This window comes from Castor canadensis, chromosome X (assembly GCF_047511655.1).
Source record: "Castor canadensis chromosome X, mCasCan1.hap1v2, whole genome shotgun sequence".
Classification (NCBI taxonomy): Eukaryota; Metazoa; Chordata; class Mammalia; order Rodentia; family Castoridae; genus Castor; species Castor canadensis.
In genome coordinates this window covers 111724658-111734535 of record NC_133405.1, presented here as the reverse complement: position 1 = coordinate 111734535, position 9878 = coordinate 111724658, and the positions used below count along the sequence as shown (strand labels likewise).

Here is a 9878-nt window from a genome sequence, read left to right as displayed (position 1 = left end):
CTTACAATTTTTTGGTTTTATGTTTTTGGTGAGGAAGCCGGCACCACATAGGCATTCCAAAAAGTAGAGATGCGAAGAGAGAAAAATATATCATCCTTTTACTGAGGCTATGAAAACATTCATATGCTACTATACAATAAAATATAAAGTTGGTCATATTTAAAAATAAACAATAGAAGAACAAAGTATAAATTGAAACATTGCTTAGACATTCTTATGAAATGAAAATTACCTTCCTAGAACCTCTTTCAGTTTAGCTTACTCAGACATATAAGCATTCCTTGCTAATTGCAAATGCACATATTATAATAGTCATTTCCCAAGTTGCACACTAAATTTATTTTGAATCTTCAATGATTTCATACAGCTGCAAAAGTGTGCAGTTAGCATTTATGTTGACATCGACTGGCCCATAAGTATAGTGTTTTCAATAGTAAGAGACAAGTAATGTAGTTCAAATAATAAATCCTTTCAATACTCAGGGAGCATACACATACACCACATACACAAATGCCTCAGTCCAGCTTCAGAAGGGGCTCCAACTCAAGTCTTGGGTGCTCAAGCAGAGAATAACAACACGAACTCAGGGTTGTGCCAGGTAGCAATGGCATAGTTTATTTTCTGAAGAGAGTATTTAAGCAGTGCAGACAAGCAGGAAGGAGTACGTGGCAGTTGTCAGTTTTCCTTTGACTTCTGTACTGGGATTGGCTGTCACGTTGCTATGGCTACGAGCCCAAGTGCTAAACATCAGGTTCTCTGGACTGGGTTTTGCCAGTCCCATGCAGAGAGAGAGCAGGGGAGTTCAGTAACTATCCTTTTGGACTGTTGCAATCTCTCTTAGGGCTGTTGCACAAAAGCTACAGTGACTCTGCTCCTTTCCAAAAGGCTTTGGGGGTCCTGAGGGTTTCCCACACATAAATCAGTTATCCATGCCCTAAATTCTTTCTTGTTCATTGTGAAGCATGTTTGTTCTTATATCAGTTTTAAAGTACTATAGAGGATTGTACAAATGTTAAGTAAATTCTGGGGCCTTAAATTCAGTATTTTTATGCTAGATCATGTAATATGTTACCTTTCTAGATCCCATGCTAAGGTCCCAAGAATTATGAAACTTCAATCTAGGCATTTGGGGCATTTATTTTCAGGATAGTTAAGAAGCAGATATATAGAAAGCTGAAGTGGATTAAGACATGACAATTAAATGTAATGCATGACCCAGAATTCCGTCTTAGATTACAAAATAATTGTTTTATGTTAAAACAAAGCAAGTAATGATAATATAATAATGGGAAAATTTTGATTTTTTCAAAAATGCATAATTTGAACATGAACTGTACATTTGATAATAATAGTGCATCAATTTGAAATGTTCTGACATTATCACTGTGGTATGGTTATAAAATAGAATCTCCCAAATCTTACAAAATGCACACTGAACTGAATGTATTTTTGGAATAAAGAATCATGATACTGTTTGTGGAGTTGCTCACGTTGCAGAGTACCTGCCTAGCATGCATGAGGCCCTGAGTTCAAACTCCAGTGCCACCAAAGAAAACAAAAGAATCATGATGCTTATGAATTACTTACAAATGATGAGCAATACTACTAATACTGTTATTATTGTTTCTATTTTTATTTTATTATTTTATAACAATAATAGTATATGTAATTAATACTATAGTGCTTCACTTGGGGGATATCTTCAGGATCGAGGTATCCTTTCCCCATAGGCTAGTAATACCATCTGTCAACTCATACACACATGAAAATCACTGGGAATTATTTTGTTCTGCTGTGTTCATGATTAGAAGCCCTATCAGGAATCACCCTAGGCAAATGAGTGATTAATATGGTAATAAAAGTGTCCTGGCCTCCTTCTTTGAATTTATAACAATGCAGAAGGGGCATTCAATTCCAGAGCTCACTACATGATTAATGGAGGCTTGATAATGGTAATAAGGGTGACTTTGTCCTTCTGCCCACTTGTTGCTACTCGTCCTTGCAGGGACATTTTCCTAAGAAATTCCTTGTAGTCTTAAACACCATATAATACTTTAATAGATATTTTGTCCATAATTATTCCTGTTTTCTAGGAAATATTCCTGAGACAAATCATACAACGTTTAGTCCTTAGAAGCAAACTAAATAAAAATATCTGAGATAATATATAGTAAATCGAAATCCAGAACAAGTTATCTGGAAATTGAGGGCATTACTCCCCAAAAACCATAGTCCTTAGTTAATTTATGAAACTAAAGCAATTCTTAGATTTAGTAGCCACTGCTGAGAGAGGTACTGTATCCTTATGTAAAATGATTCAGCATTACCCTAATAAATATATTTGTTAGCAATTTCCCCAATGCTATCTATGACTATGTAGTAAGGTAATTGTACTTTGGGGAAAGGGGCATACCAAGATCATGCATGGATATTTAGATATAAGATGAAACTCAGGGACTCAAAGTACTACCTCTAGATACCCCTACATTACTTATCTTTGCTGCTGATCAAGTCACCCGAAACTTTATGACTAAATCTATAACAATAATTTATTATCTCAAGGTTTATGTGGATAAGACATTCACAGATAGCTTTGGTAGGTGGTTTGTCTTAGACTTTCCTATAAGTTTCCAGTTATTTCAAGGATCTGAAGGATGCAATTCCAAGGGGAGTATCTGAGTTCAGTTGGACTGCTGCAAGAAAACTGTTATAGACAATATAATTAAAATCACAAATATTTATTTCTCCTAGTTCTGAGGTTCAGGATGTCCAAAGTCAAGTCACTGACAGCTCCACAGTCTGATTAAGATCAGCTTCCTGAAGACAGCTGTGGGGGCTGGTGAGAGAGAGAGAGAGAAACTGAGACAGAAAGAGATAGACAGAATTCTCCTATGCTTCTTGTTATAAGGGCACTAATCACATCATGAAACCAACACTTTCATTGTCTAACTCATTCAAAAGGCCACAACCTCTACATGCTATACCCTTCAGAATTATGGTTTTGGCATACGAATTGGAGGTGGACAAACATGCATTCTGTAACAGTGATTAACCCACATCATTAGTACTAGATGTTCGGGGCTGGGCTCAAATATTCCTCAGTTGGATCTTGGGACTTCATCAGTGTCCTCATTACTTATTGACTGGTTTTACCCAGGAATAGTAACAGAGAAAGCAAGATGAAGTAATAATATGTTTTGTGGTTCAATTTGAAAAGTTGTAAAACATCACTTCTAACACATTCTATTTGTAAGAAGCAATTTAATGAATAAAATCCACATTCAAAGAAGGAAAATTAGACTGTACCTTTTGAAGTGAGGGATATCAAGTAATATGTAAACATATTTTAATATGGTCACAGCCTTTTTATCATATATCATAGGACACTATGATAGTTGGGGGGAGTCCTTGGACACACTTACTGGTCATTTCTCAGATCTCAAGATATATAACTAAAATGAACTTTTTAAGTGGAAAAACTCTCATATTTGTTCCTTGATATATGAGTTAAAACCTATCATATTAAGAAAGGTTAAATGGGTGCATATGATATGATCAATCCTATTGGTCACAAATAATACTTGATCCTGGGGGCATGGTAGACATTAGTGGCACACTCTAAGACAATTTAGTCATGATTAATCCTACAACGCTGTACTACAATGAATTTAAGCTAGAAGGAAACACGTTTGCAGCTGTTGATGTGGACATGACATCTTTGCTAGGGAAAATCACCAGGGACTGTAGTATGTGTTTTGGGCAAATGCTCTGGCAAATATGTTCTTTTCTCTTCTTATAAAAAAAATCAGAAATAGCTCAAATTTAGTTGGTACTGGCATGATATATATTAATAGGTTTTCCCTAAAGGTTAGGTTAGTGGGGCTTCCCTTGGTAATAATATAGACTGAAGGGACATGGATGATGTGAACATTCTGAAAATCATATTAATACAATAAGTTAGATGTCATTTCCTCCTGATACCACAAATTCATCTTTGATCAGATCATTCACTACTTTTTATATACGAATGGCCTCTCAATTATGAAGTATATGATAAGAACACTGAATTTAATGGTTAAGTTGTATGCTATGCTATATCTGGAAATCATATACTCTGTAAATTCTCAGAGAGTGATTTTGGCATAAACTCTGCAGAAAGAAAAGGCAAAGATATTCTTAATCTAAACATCATGGTTCCCAAAATCTAAGTATATCTGTCAGAAGCCACAGTAACTGTCCTTTTGAAATTACAGCTATGACTCTTGATTGATTACTCAGTCTTCTTTTGCTAAAAGATCAGCAAGCAAGGAAAGTCCCCACACGGGGCAAGGGTAATTATTCTGAATTCAGGAGGACAGAGGGTAGTTTCTATAACATTGGTGGCTCAGAATCTTAAGTTGGGTGCTTCGGTAATTCACTGGATGTCTCACAATAGTTCCATGCATGCTTCCAAAAATATATACAGTAATACAGAAGTCATGGTCTGAGAATGATACAATGATCAGTAGATCAACCCCCAAACACAGGTTATTTTTAGCTAACCATCCCAGGTGCAGCTCATCCCCCCACTTTAGCAGATTTAGCTAACCCTAGATTTTAGGTGACACTGCTTCCTTAATAAGCTTGTTGTTTTACTTCATTGCACTATTTCTTTAACTCCTCTTACAAGTTTTTCCTCAAAAGCATATCCTAGTTAAATACATATATAGAAACATACATATCATGTGTATATATATATATATATATACATATCATGTATATATATATATATATATTTATACACAGACACACAGAAAGATCAAAAATTGTATCATTGACTCTGTCAGAGGGGCTATGGGATATGGAAGAGAGAAAGAAAATGTTAGAGAATGAAAAATATTGAAACAACCCATGAATATATAAATATAATATAATGCACTGTACAGTAAGCTATTGAATATTAGGAGAGCATGGTAATAGAGAATGAGTAGTGATGGAGAGGAGGGGCTTATTTGATAAAAACACATTATATACAGATCTGAAGTATAAATGCAAAACCCTCTTGGACTATCAACATGCACTTAATTAAAAAAAACTGAAGGGCAGAGGGAAAAATAAATCTTTTCTGGGAGTGGGTACCAGTGGGAGAAGGGTGAGTGCAAGGAAAGGGGGAATGAGGTTGTATATGGTGGGTGTATTTTATATCCATGTATGAAAATAGAATAATGAAACCTGTTTAAATTGTTCTCAGAAGGAAAATGATGTATGGGGTAAATCCAACTAAGACATATTTTACACACATATGTAAATACCACAATGTATCTCCCTGAACAACTGTTATATGCTAATAGAATCATTCAAAAAGAAAGAAAACATCTCCTTAATAAAGTACATGCACATGAAATGCATCCTTAGCCTATCCTTCTTAGAAAGACAGACTAAGACCCTGATATATGATAAGCATGTAATATTCTTCTTGCTTGCTGTTTTTGCTTGTTTTAGAAAAACACATTAATGCTTGTGTGAATGAATTTGACATGCCACCATAAAACGTACAAAAGGAAAAAGTGAATGAAGTGGGGAGTATTTCACTTTAGCTCTAGAAAAATGCAAGTTAGGAAAAGTTCATTAGGTAATATCCTCAGAAAAAGTGTAAAGATTTTTAATCTTATTGAAAGCATCAAGGTAAGAATAAGAATGGCACAATTATAAGAGTCTAGGAAATGAAGTTCTCTTTAATTAGTGGAGAGTAAGGGCATACATGCTTTACTCTTCAATAGTGGATTTGGAGGACTATGATTTCTTTATAAATATTAATCATAGAGTAGCCAAAAATGTTTTAAATAATTTAAAATAAAGCAATAAATTTGATGAGTATTTGATCCCATTATTATGTTTAAAGTATCAGATGTAAGACTTACATTCTCTTTATATTTTTGGATTCTTTTCCCTTGTGTTTCTCTTAACTTTTATCTAGATTAATTGAATTACAGAGCTTGCAGGAACATTAGCAATCATCAAAATCTACTCCATTATTTTACATAAGACAAGAAAAATTGTAATCTAGTTAAATCTTCACAAATGTGGTATAGTCCATAATTGTTCTGTTCATATTATATGTGAGCAATATTTCTCATATGATCACAAAATAGCTTTAACAGCAAGTCCTCTAAACTACACATTTACTCTTTGTGGTCATCCACTATTAACTATTGTCTAAGAGCTGTCAGAAACTCTCTTGCATTAACAAGTACATTGATTTTTAGATCATTAAATTATATGACAATTAAATTTCAGCCAATTGCTTCCTTCACTGAATATGAGGTCAAAGGCACTAATGAACAAGACTTTTCTTCAAAGAAAGAAAATATCTATGCTTTGGTGTTATTTTGTTTCAGAATAGTAAAATAAATTGTTCGTCAAATGCTTCATACAATTATGCTATGTACAATGCATAAAATCAAGAATAAGCAATTGTTATAAATCTTAACTTGTAAATATAACAAAATATTTCCACTCATCCCTGTTGCATTACTAGTTCTGAGTGCTGAAATTAAGCGAATAAACCAATATTGTTTATAAAACACATTCTGTGAATTATCACATAATGAATAAATTGTAGAACTTGATTCCTGTGTTAAACTTCTGATTTATAGAGAGAATGAAATAAATTCACATGTTGTTTTTAAAGACAATAAATCATTTTTCTTTTCTTTCTAAATTTCTATTCATTTTTACATCTATCAGACTCTCAGAAAGTGATGCAAAAATCTGTAATTTATTTTTATTATTCACTTATTCATATGTGCATACATTGTTTGGGCCATTTCACCTCACTGCCCCTGCCCTCTTCCTCTCCTCCATCCCCCTCTCTTCCAAGCAATTTAGTTGAAGAGAAAACATAAGCAATAATAAGAAAGACATAGCGTTTTTGCTGGTTGAGATAAGGATAGCTATACAGAGAGATTCCTAGCATTCCTTCCATGCCCAAGTGTATTACAACCCGAATTGATTCATCTCTACTTGACCTCTTCATTACTTCCCGGTCACCTTCCCATATTGACCTCTGTCATTTTAAGGTTACTATATTAGCTCCTCTGCAGTGGGGACATCAAACACTTTCAAGTTTTGGGTTTCCTAGATATCCCTATTCCTTCCATATGTGCTCTTCTCTTAGCGTGTGACCCAAGTCCAACAACACTGCTGAATACCCTAGATCTAAAGTCCAAATATGGGGGAACAAATGATTTCTGGTCTTCTAAGCCTGGCTAACCTCCATCAGGATAATGTTCTCCAGTTCCATCCATTTACTTGCGAATGATCAGATTTCGTTCTTGTTCATGGCTGAATAAAATTCCAATGTGTACAAGTACCACATTCTCTTGATCCACTCATCAGTAGTGGAGCACCTTGGCTGTTTTCAAAACTTGGCTACTGTGAATAGTGCTGCAATAAACATGGGTGTGCAGGTGCCTCTGGAGTGACCTGAGTCACTTTCTTTGGGTATATCCCTAGGAGTGCTATTGCTGGATCATATGGCAGATCTATGCTTAGATTTTTAATAAGCCTCCATATTTTTTTCTAGAGTGGTTGCAGTAGTTTGCAGTCCCACCAGCAGTGTACAAGGGTTCCTTATTCCCCACTTCCTCACCAACACCTGTTGTTGGTGATGTTTTTGATGATAGCTATTCTAACGGGTGAGGTGGCATCTTACTGTGGTTTTGATTTGCATTTCCTTTATGACCAGAGATGTTGAGCATTTTTTTCACATTTTTTTTGCCATTTGAATTTCTTCTTTTGAGAAAGTTCTGCTTAATTCAGTTGCCCATGTCTTTATGGGTTCATTGGTTTTGGGAGAGTTTAGTTTTTTAAGTTCCCTGTATATTCTGGTTATCAGTCCTTAGTCTGATGTATAGCTGGCAAATATTTTCCCCCACTCTATAAATGGTCTCTTCAATTTAGAGACCATTTCTTTTGTTGTGCAGAAGTTTTTAATTTTATGTAGACACATTTGTTCATCCTTTCTTTTAGTTGTTGGGCTGCTGGGATTCAATTGAGGAAGTCCTTGCCTATACTTCTTGCTTCCAGAGTATTCCCTGCTCTTTTCTGTACTAACTTCAGAGTTTTGGGACTTATATTAAGGTCCTTGATCTATTTTTAGTTGATATTAGTACAGGGTGATAAACATGGATCTTGTTTCAGTCTTCTGCAGGCAGATAACCACTTTTCCCAGCAGCATGTGTTGAAGAGGCTGTCTTTTCTCCATCATATGTTTTTTGTGCCTTTGTTAAAAATAAGGTGGGCATACCTGTATGGATTCATATGTGGACCCTCTATTCTGTTCCACTGGTCTTCATATCTGTTTTTGTGTCAGTACCATGCTGTTTTTATTGCTTTTGCTTTGTAATATAGTTTGAAGTTAGTTATTCTGATACCTCCAACATTGCTTTTTGCTGAGTATTGCCTTAGCTATTCATGGTCTCTTGTGTTTCCAAATGAATTTTAGGGTAGATTTTTCAATCTCTGTGATGAATGTCATTGGGATTTTGATGGGAATTTCATTAAACATGTAGATTGCTTTTGGTAGTATAGTCATTTTTACTATATTGATTCTACCAGTCCATGAACATGGGAGATCTTTCCATCTTCTGTAGTCTATGTCAATCTTTTTCTTCACGGGGTTGTAGTTCTCCTTGTAGAGGTCATTAACATCCTTTGTTAAGTTTACTCCTAGGTATTTGATTTTTTTGAGGCTATTGTAAATGGAATTGTTTCCATATATTGTTTCTCAATTAGTTCATTGTTCATGTACAGATTCTTGTAAGTTGATTTTGTATCCTGCCACTTGCTGTAGCTGTTTATGGTATCTAGGAGTTTTGGGTAGAGCTTTTTGGGTCTTAAAGATATAGGATCATGTCATCTGCAAATAGGGATATTTTGACAGTTTCTTTACCTACCTATTTGTATTCTTTTTATTTATACTTCTTTACTAATTGCTCTGGCTAGGGTTTCCAGGGCTATGTTGAATAAGAGTGGGAATAGTGGGCACTCTTGTCTTGTTCCTGATTTTAGGGGAAATGGTTTCAGTTTTTCACCATTAAGTATGATGTTGACTATGGGTTTGTCCTATATAGCCTTTACAATGTTGAGGTACAGTCCTTCTATTCATAGTTTTCTTAGAGCTTTTATCATGAAGTGGAGTTGGATCTAATCAAAGGCTTTTTCTACATCTATTGAGATGATCAAGCAGTTTTTGTATTTACGTCTGTTAATTTGCTCTATTACATTCATAATATTGTATATGTTGAACTACCCCTGCAGCCCTGGGATGAAGCCAGGATGATGATATTTTTGATATGTTGTTGGATTTGAGGAATTTTGCATCAATGTTCATTGAGGAGATTGACCTATTGTTCTCCTTTTTGGAGGTGTCTTTATCTCATTTTGGGATAATTATAATACTGGCTTCATAAAATGAGTTAGGCAGTGTTCCTTCCCTTTCTATTTCATGGAAAAGTTTAAGGAGAGTTGATGTTATTTCACCTTAAAGGTCTGACAGAATTCAGGAGAGAATCCATCAGATCCTAAACTTTTCTTTTTTGGGAGATCTTTATTGCTGCTTCAATTTCATTTTGAGTTATAGATCTATTCAGGTGATTAATGTCTTCTTGGTTCAATTTTGGATGGTCATAAGTATCTAGAAATTTGCCCATTTCTTCAAGATTTTCAGCTTTATTAGAATATAGGTTTTCAAAGTGGTCTCTGATGATTCCCTGGATTCCTGTGGTGTTTGTTGTTATCTCCTCCTTTGCATTTTCTGATTTTACTGATTTGGGTTTTTTTTTCTCACCTCATTTTAGTAAGATTTGCCAGGGATTTGTCAATCTTGTTTATTTTTT

General features: G+C 34.8%; 1 long non-coding RNA gene across 1 annotated transcript in view; it reads right to left on the bottom strand.

The window, feature by feature from the left end:
- Nucleotides 1–2132: 2132 nt before the first annotated feature.
- Nucleotides 2133–9878, bottom strand: part of LOC141419750 (uncharacterized) — a 190047-nt gene continuing 182301 nt past the window's right edge. The window contains exon 3 of the long non-coding RNA XR_012444410.1: nt 2133–2836. This is a non-coding gene — a long non-coding RNA (uncharacterized lncRNA). The remainder of the gene's footprint in view (nt 2837–9878) is intronic.